This window comes from Protopterus annectens, chromosome 10.part0 (genome assembly GCF_019279795.1).
Source record: "Protopterus annectens isolate FY-2018-M chromosome 10.part0, PAN1.0, whole genome shotgun sequence".
In the NCBI taxonomy this organism is placed as follows: Eukaryota; Metazoa; Chordata; order Ceratodontiformes; family Protopteridae; genus Protopterus; species Protopterus annectens.
The window spans coordinates 1722165482-1722175607 of NC_056744.1; positions in this window are offsets into that span (position 1 = coordinate 1722165482).

Genomic DNA, 10126 nt, shown 5'->3' on the forward strand with positions numbered 1-10126 from the left:
GAGGAATCTCTTCCATTTGGCTGAATATGTTTTCCTTGTGGAGGGTCTGCGAGCCTCCAGGATAATGTCCGTAACCCTCTGAGATAAAACAGGTTGGTTTTGTTTTATGCAATTTTCCAAGCAGTTATCTGCAGCGTTTTTAAGTTTGGATGCAGGGTCTTGTAGTTGTTCTGCGTTAGAAGTAAAGGGCATAGAGGTAGAGGTAGAGGCCATGAGTTCGTCCGAGACATGCTTTTCAGTAGCGGGTACCAATGCTGCCTTGGCCAGTCTGGAGCTATCAGAATTACCTTTGGCTGTTCCTCTCTGATCTTCAGTAGAACTTTGTACATCAATGGGAGAGGTGGAAAGGCATATACTGTCAGGACCTTCCAGCTGAAAGAAAGGGAGTCCACCCTCCAGGCTTGTGGGTAGTATACTCTTGAGCAGAATTTCTTCAGTTGGTGGTTGAGTGGGGAGGCGAACAGGTCTATCTCTGGCATTCCCCATTTCTTTGTTATGGTTTTAAAGATGTCTGGATGCAGCATCCATTCGTGAGCATCCGTGGTAGTTCTGCTTAAGCTGTCTGCTAGTGAATTCTCTTTTCATGGTACGAATCTGGCCTGCAGTTGGATGTTGAGATTCAGGCCTAAGTTCCACAGGTCCATTGCCATCCGGCATATAGGGTATGAATGTGTGCCTCCCTGTTTGTTGATGTACCACATGACTGTGGTATTGTCCGTCCTTATCAGCAGGTGTCCTTGCTGGAGGAATGATTTGAATGCCTCGATTGCATGCTTCACTGCCAGCATCTCCTTTAGATTTATGTGTAGATTCAGCTGGTCTTGGGACCGTAGGCCTTGGATACACTTGTCTTCCATGTGTGCCCCCCAGCCTAGGTCTGAGGCATCCTTGGTGATGGTCTGCCTTGGATGTGGTTTGTGGAAAGGCAATCCTGTGTTGATCTGGCAGGCCTGAGCCCACCATAGGAATTCTCTTTTCAGGCATGGAATGATTGGTATCAGGGCTTCTAGACTGTGTCTGTGTTGAGACCATACATTCCTTAGGTACCACTGTAATTTTCTCATATGCAGCCTGGCATGTGGGATCAAGATTATGCAGGATGCCATGTAACCCAGGGCCTGCAGGACTTTCCTTGCAGTAAGTTGAGTTTGTCTTGTTAATGCCATGAAGTAGACTGGTAGTTGCTTTTGCTTTTCTTCTGTGAGAAAAGCCATCTGAGTTATTGTGTCCAGTTCTGCACCCAAAAATGTTATCCTTTGGGATGGCACTAGTCTTGACTTTTGTATGTTGACTGTGTATCCCAAGGCTTGCAGCAGTTGTATGACATAGGCCAAATCCTTTATTATTTTTGTCTTGTTGTCCGCTTGTATTAAGCAGTCGTCCAGGTATGGGTAGATTTGAATTCCCTGAAGCCTGCAATGTGCAATTACTGATGCCAGGCATTTCGTGAATACTCTGGGTGCAGTAGATAAGCCAAAGGGCAATGCTGAGAATTGATAATGCTCTGATCCTGCAAGAAATCTGAGGTGTCTTCTGCAATCTGGTCGTATAGGGACGTGCAGGTATGCCTCCTTGAGATCTAGAGTCACCAGCCAAGACTCCTTGCCCAACATGGGAAGAAGTTGCTGTAGGGTCAGCATCTTGAATTTTGGAACAATGAGATATGTGTTCAGTGCAGACAAGTCGAGAATAGGCCTCCATTGATTTTCTTTTCTTGGTACAAGGAATAGTCTGGAGTAAAATCCTTGGCCTTGTTCCATTGATGGTACCTTTTCTATTGCTCTCATCCTTAGTAGGCTGATGATTTGTTTTAGAGCCTCTGATTTCTGGCTTGGTGGAAGGTTTGGCATTCCTCTCTTTTTTGGTAGAGTGTGGAAGTGAAACCTGTAGCCTTTGTCTATTGTTTGTAAAGTCCATTTGTCTCCTGTAATGCAATGCCAGTTTTTTGAAAATAAAGCTAGCTTTCCGCCCAAGGGTGCTTCCAGTTGTTCCCTGGTAGGCGGAATCAGAGCCAAGTCATTGTGTCTGTCCTGTGGAAGTGGTTGCATTCGTAGCTGTGGCGGCACTTCTCTGGTTGGCAGGTTGCCACTGACGACCCCTGTAGGCACCCCTTGATTGACCTCTGCCTCTTGGGCGTCTATTTCTGCCTCTCTGTACTCTGGAGGTGTGCTGAACCTCGGAGGTTGGACCTGCAGAAAATCCTTGACTGTTTGGACAGATTTTGCTTTTTCTTCCACTTTCTTTAGAACCTCCTGTGCCGGGGAGCCAAATAAACTTTGTTTCTCCATAGGGGCATCTAGGAGTTTAGACTTAACATGGTCTGGCAAGGATTGTTCTTTTAGCCAGGCATGCCTTCGAATCACTGCTCCAGTCATAGCTGATCTAAATGAAGCCTCCAGTGCATCATAGCCACATTTTAAGAAATGATTACTGACCTGCTGTGAGTTGTGTACTAAATCCTGAAGGGACTTACGGTCTAAAGGTTCAGGAGAGGACAGCTTTTTATTCAGCTGATCCAACAAAAATTCCTGGTACTGTATCAAGTGAAATTGACAGTTTAAAGCCCTGGAAAAGAGTAGCAGATGTATAAACCTTTTTACCCCATCTCTCTAATGCTCTTTATTCTCTTTCAGAGGGTAGGGGGCTTTTGGCAGAGGCAGCTGCAACACCTTTAGGGCCCTGAAAAATGGTTTCTGGGTCTGCAGCATGGGCCTTATACAAGTGGAAGTGAGAATCCGGGACCCTGTAGTATCTGTCAGGTTTGGCAGGGGCCGGGGGAAGAGAATCAGGGGCAGTACTGGCATCATTGTATGCATCATCAACAACTGATAGTACAGGTGGTATGGCTAAAGGCCTATGCTGTGGCAAGTGTAAAAAAGTCCTTAGCCTTTTCCTAGAATCTGAAAAATCCTGACCCTGCCATTGGAAGTGTTCCCTCATTGAGTGTAGAGTTTCCCCAAATGAAAATTCTTCTGGAGGGGAGGCAGAAGGAATGGAGTCTTCTGCATCAGAATCCTCATAAGGTGAGTATGGTCCTTCCTGATGGTCAGATAAATCTGAACCATCCGAGGAATAGTCAGAGGAGAGAGGTTCAGGGGGTTCAGTCCTAGGCCTCTTTTCAGGGGGGGGGGTTGTGAGGCCCTGTCTGGGTGAGGTTGGGATCCCCTGATCAGAGAAATAAGGTCCTCAGCAAGGCTGAGAATCTGAGAACTTGAGGTAGGTCTGTGAGAGGGAGCTTTTGTAGGTAAGGCCTTGGAAAGTTTAGCTGCTTTTGTCCTGGAAAAGGCCTTGATAGACAAAGAAGCAGGGGGTCTAGCTGCCCCATGTGCAGGAGTAGAGATGTCCAACGGAATGGTGTCGGACAAATCTTGAGTGCCTGCTTCTTCAGTAGGAATTTCTGTAGCAGACTCAGCCGGGGCCTGTGTGGCCTCGGTTGTCGGAGGCATGCTTTCGGCCGAAGGGAGAACTGAGGTCTCGGTTTCAGCCGAAACCGAGACACTCGCGGTAGGCCTAACCGTGGTTTCAGCCGAAACCGCAGGCCGTGAGTGTCAGTCCTTTTCCTTGCGTTTTTTAGCTAAATGTGTAGTCTGAGTCTCCGACGGCATTTTATATGCAAAAGCGGAGCCAAAAAACTCTTCAGCAAACTCCGACCGACATCTAAGTGTCCGTCGGTTGAAGGAGGCACAGGCTAAACAAGCTGATACGTCGTGGTCTGGGCCTAAGCAAGGAAGGCAGTAAGAGTGGAAATCCTTATGAGGTATTTGTTTCCCACAAGTTAAACAATTATTTACTTTGTCTGACATCGGCTGAGGCAAGAAAGAGTCCCCAACGGGGTACTTAGCTTTTTTAGAAGTCTTCGGTAGCTGAAATCTCTGGATCTGACCGACCAGCACTTGCGAACAGCTTCTGCTTCAGGCACCGCGCGGCAAGAAAGACTGAGGAAAATGGCGTTGGCTGATGCCTTTATACTCCAGGAGCTATGATGTCAGGTGAAGTGCGACATCAGCCGAGGCCAGACCCAGACTTTGGAATCCGGCCGACCGAAGGGCTGTCTGAGGCAGGACAACCCATATGTTATGACTGCAGATGCATCCTTGAAGGACATCACACACATAGAAACACAAAACACACATCTACATTCACGGAGGCTCTCAATAAAAATCTGCCCAAGCAACAGAGACCTGCAAAGCAGAAACCCAAGCAACCTCCATCCCCCAACACAACCGAAATGACACATAGCCCACAAACTCAGTGTGCCACTCAACCACAGTCCATAAGGCATAACAGCATACCCAACACTCTAGTCCTAGGTGACTCTATAGTCAGGCACAGTGTTGTTCCACTCACCAGGCTAAACAAGGAGAAAGTTACTGTCAGCTGCCTGTTGGATGCCAGGATCCATCACATACTGCATGCACTCAGGTCACTCCACAACAAGTACAAATATGACTCTGACATTGCCCATGTTGGTATGACCCTAGCCCTGAGTAGCATCCTGCCATCACCCAGAATGATACAACAGTACAAGGACAAAATGATTGACTTCAACAATTGGCCAAGCTTCTGGTGTCATTCTAAGGGGATCCAGAATCTGTCTGCCTGGGATGACATGATAGACAGACCACGATGCTTTGCCAGAGATGGCCTGCACCTGGCATCTTTGGGATTCTGGATACTAGCTAAGGCTCTTGCCACCCCTATAGTGCCTTTTTTAGGCAAGGTTCAAATGACAAATTCACCACCGTAACAGGTAAAAGCAAGCAAAATCTGAGGGTAATGCTATTCAATGCTAGAATTCTAAACCTCAAAATGCACTCACTCGAGGCACTCCTTAAACTGGAGAACATCGACATCTGTGCAATGACAGAGATCTGGTTCAAGGCTCCAGAGAGCACCCCTACATTACCAGGCTATCATTCAAACCACACCTTTCGGCCACCTAACCTGGACCGAAACACTAAAGGCGGAGGCGTGTTCATATTCATTAAGGATATCCACACCTACAGGCTAGTTGCTCAGCATAATGCATCCGAGATTATCCAAGTGCAACTAACTCTGGGCAAGACAACAATCCAAATTGTAGCTTGCTACAGATCTCCCACCATGCCCCAGGATTCCAACTCCTCATTTCTTGATACATTGGAAAATATTAGGGTACAACCTAACACCCTAATAATGGGTGATTTCAACTACCCCACCATTAACTGGGAAAATTACTCATGTACCAACTCTTTTGCTCAACGTTTTCTGGAATTCATAAATTTCAATGCCTTGGATCAACTTATTCATACCCCCACCAGGGGCAGCAATATTCTAGACATAATCATTACCAACATGGGAGACTGGTGTTCCAGTTCCACACCAAAGGTCAATTCCTCATTGGTCAGATCCAGCCACAAGTTAATCACCCTAGACATCCACATCCCACCCCCATTAGGGAAACCACCGTTAAAAATTTCTCCAAAGCCAACATCACGCTTCTTAAGACAGAAGTGGCAAAATTCACGACACCCATGCAGACAGACAATAGAGGTACGACTGCTAAATCCTACAGAAATGCAATTTATAAGCACTTACATGAGTGCATGGATCATGCTATCCCTAACAGAACCAAGATGCTATCCTCCAAAAAAAGGAAGCCAATCTGGTGGTCCCCTGCCATAAACAAACTTTTCAACAGTTACAAAAACAAAATTACCACTAATTCTACAGACAACAAAGCATTCTATAGCTATGTCAAGAATCTCAATGGTAACACTCAAATCTGCTCTGAGTTACAGTGCAATGGCACTAAATATACAGAACCAACTGATATTGCCAATATCCTGGCAGATAGGTTCAGTGCTAACTTTACCACCCTCTCACCCCCAAGAGGGCCCATCTCTATACCGGAAAAATGCAAAGTTCCTGTAATGATGGCTGCACAGGTAAAAGAACACACTCTCCAAAGCCAAGACCACAGCATCCATGGGACCTGACAACATCCCAGGCGGCTGCGTTCTACATGAACCACAGAACAAACTGGCACCCCACCTAAGTACCATGTTCAATCATAGCCTCACCTCAGGCTTTGTACCCCCTGAATGGTGCAGAGCGATGGTTATCCCACTCCACAAAGGGGGAACCACCATGGACCCTGGGAACTACTGCCCCATTAGCCTGACAAGCCTGGCCTGCAAGGCCATGGAATGTATCATCATGGAACTTATAAACAAAGACACTCCAAACTCTGGGCTCCACCCAATTTGGGTTTGTAAAAGGCAGATCATGTCTCCTAAACCTGATGGACTTCTTTGAAGCAGTCACCAAAGCCGTAGATGAGGGTAAATTGGTTCACGCAGCCTATCTAGATCTTGCCAAGGCTTTCGACACCATCCCCCACTCTGGAATTATAGATAAACTCACTAAACTAGGTATAAATCCTTATGTCATAAGATGGGTTGCCAACTGGCTCACTGACAGAACCCACACTGTGAAAGTAGCAGACTCCAAATCAGACTTCAGACCAGTGACAAGTGAAGTACCACAGGGTTCAGTTCTGGGTCACCTCCTGTTCGGTTATTTACTTCTCTGAAGTACAGGCTAACATAGAAGGTCTTTGGCTAACAAAGTTCACAGATGATTGCAAACTAGGAGCCATAATTGAAATTCCTAACGATGTGGACATCCTACAAAAGGGCCTCACTGAGACAAGTGCGTGGTGTCAAAGCCATGGCCTCAAGCTCAATGCCAAAAAGTGCATTGTCATCTCTTTTGGTAAAAACTCTGTGCCTATGAACTACCACATAGGAGGTAGTCTACTTAACACCGAAAGTGTGATAAGAGACCTTGGGACACGGGTGGACAGTAGTCTCTCCTTTGATAATCACATTGCCACAGTAGTCAGGAAATCCTTCTATGTGGCACACCTCATCACAAAAGGTTTCTCATCCAGGAAAAAAGAGGTCATTGTTCCCCTCTACTCATCACTCAGACCGATTATAGAGTGGTATGTACCTCACAAGACATCTACAGCAACTGGAAAGGCTGCAGAAATACCTCACAAAGAGGATTACTGGCCTCAAACCGATGCCCTACGCAGACGATCTCAGAAAACTCCAGCTTTACTCCATCGCATATCTCCTACACAGAGGTGATTCTCTGCCTGACATACAAAGCTATGTCAAACCCAGAACAGTTGGATATGCTTCACTTAAAAAAAATCCCAATCCCAATCCCTCTGAGCTACACACTCTAGGGACCTAAACCTTGTCACCACAATAGAACATGCTGGAGGGATAGATTCCTGTCCCAGAGACTTCACATACTCTGGAACAAATTACCTATCTATATCAAACAAAGCTCCTCATTAGCACTCTTCAAGAAAAATCTTGATGATTGGATGGGAAATAGGAAATTTACCCCGCGGATCACTTCTGTGGTTCTGCTAGACAAGGGCACAGGAAAATAATTTTCTTGAGTGGTGAAAGCCAGGGTACCTTTTTGGCTAGGCTTATATAGGCACTATGGCTAATAGCCTAGTACCTACCTATGAATCAGTGTTCTGCCCTTAAACAACTAAATTGGACTGAACTCCCACATCACCTCCAGTATAGTCCACTATTACTAGATCATATTCTAATAATGATAAGTGGTACTAAAAGGCATCCATCCTAATACAGCTTGTTGCTCTAATGGCAAGCATCTCCTCTCTGTCACTAAAGTCCAAAATGCATAGGGAACTCCTTATACTCAATCTCTATAGCTACCCTTATATATGTTCTCAGGCTTCTTAAAAACTAATTGTCATTTAAAGCACATCTAGAAAAACACCTCTCAAAATCCTGGCTCTATAGTTGCACATCTCCAAGATAAGTATAACATCTTTGCTTTATTTCTCCTCTTGTTTTAAACTTCTGCTCTCCTTTAATCTGTTTTCAACTATTAATCTGACTTTACCCACCCCACTTTCTACCTATGACTCTCTCAACTCTTACCAATTATTTCATTTATATCTACAATTAAATCAAACTTTTACAATCCACCCTTTGTAAATAACTCAGTACTGTGTATGGTGACATCCATCCTACTGCTTAATTATTTAACTATATCTGTATAAAGTATAATTAGTACAGGACACCTTACTACTGTATGTATAATTTAAACAATGCAAAATGTACTTTAATTGTATTCTGCCTGACATTGTTGACATTATATAATTTATAGGATTTTGATTGTACTTCATTGTACTGGAGCTGAAAAGGGGTCCTTGGGCCCAGCTGGAATTACCCAGTCTACAAATGTAAAATAAATAAATAGAAGAATTCTGTTTGTTAAAAAATATATAATTAGTGTCTATACATTTGTTCTGGACAATTAAAGAAAACAAATAAACAGAAAAAATATGGTCGGAGAAATGCTGAGTATCAGATTTAAACTAGCATTGAATAAGGAAAAAGAAATGATAAAAAAAAAGAAAAGACAAAGGGAAAACAATATATAACAAAATGAAGTTCTGGAAATAGATACTGGAAATGTGATATTAAAAGGAAGGAATGTAATAAAAATATAATGGTGAAATGCTACTTAGTATAACCATGGAAATAACTAATGGAAGTTGAAAGAAAAGCTTCATGGGAAAGAAGGAAAAAATTTGAAATTTTTTTTATGAAGTAATAGATTTTTTGTGGAGGTTAATGTTGAACAAAGCACCTTTAAGAAATAATATGAAATATAAAGTATTAGACAAAGTGTAATGAATGCAATGTAGAGAAAAATTAAATGCATTTTTTCTGACTTGCATAAAAAGTAAAAACAATTGTTTTGCAAAGATTTAACAGACTATAAATTAAATGGACTTTTAAAAAATATAGATAAAATTATGTTATATGGTAACTATGGAAAGAAAGTGAAATTGAAAAATGGGATATTTTTTTTTGGAATACGGATGTTGTAGAAAAGAACTTGTGGAAATTTTGTATAGAATAAAAATACTGTGGATAAAAATGTATTGAAATTAAAGGGGTTGTTATGCAGAAAGGGATAGAGGTATTTTTGAGTTTGTTGAATTTTGAATGTGGAAATTGTATTGTTTATTTTGTGTTTTTTTAAGTTGTATCTTAACATATCCTATATGAAGTAAGAAGAATGTGAATATGGGGTTCCAAACAATATCAATTGTTTGTATATAATGTAAATAAATAAACACCTACAGTGCTGTGGGATTTTTTATATCCACCTGATCTAACACCAACTCAAGCAGATAGGACCAAAGTTTAACAGATTACAAATCAAAATAGTTATTATCCAGGCAGAAGTTTTTTTTTCTTTTTTTTAATCAAATGCTCTAACCAGTGAATGTAATTACAAACAGTGTTTGTAAAATGGTTCAATTCTTCCATTGTTAGTTCATTGTCATGTATTAGGTGATTATTAATCCTCAATGTGCAGATCCTATATTGTTCTTTTGTGTTGCTGTACATAAAACTGTATGCATCATCTGTAAACTTTTTTTTCATAATCTGATTTCCTTTCCTGAATTTTAGTCTTTAGTTCTTTACTTATTTTATTCAATTTAATTTTATTCAGAGAAGGGGGGTATTTTTAGAGATACTAAAAGTTTGTTTCTTTTTTCTGTAAAACTCAACCAGTTGTGAATTCTACCAACCTTAGCTTTTGTTTGCATCAGTACATTCCACACTGCATTTCAAAATATTTTCAAGTGTTGTATATGCAAAACAGATCTGACTAGATAATAATTCAGTATACCTATCAAATGAATCAATTTGTTAAATTCAAATAATTAATTTAATTGTAATCAATCAATGAAATGCATTTCAATTTTAGACTTTGTATCCTTCAGAAAATACATTACAATGCAACACCTGTTATTATAGTAATACGAATAGTACTTTAAATTTAAAATAGCAATATTTAAAATGTGTTCCTGATTTTGGTCTTTTTTCCCCATTATTGTTGGCTTTGTCCAGATTTCTTATCTTTAGAGGTTTAGAGTTTTACCTCTATAAATTTCTGTGAAAGGGTCTTTTGTCTGCAAATATACTGAACCTTATCAGCACAGTCATTATTGCCTGAATATAGTAATCCTCAAAGCTCTTTTCCTTCTACCACTACTCACATTTTAAAC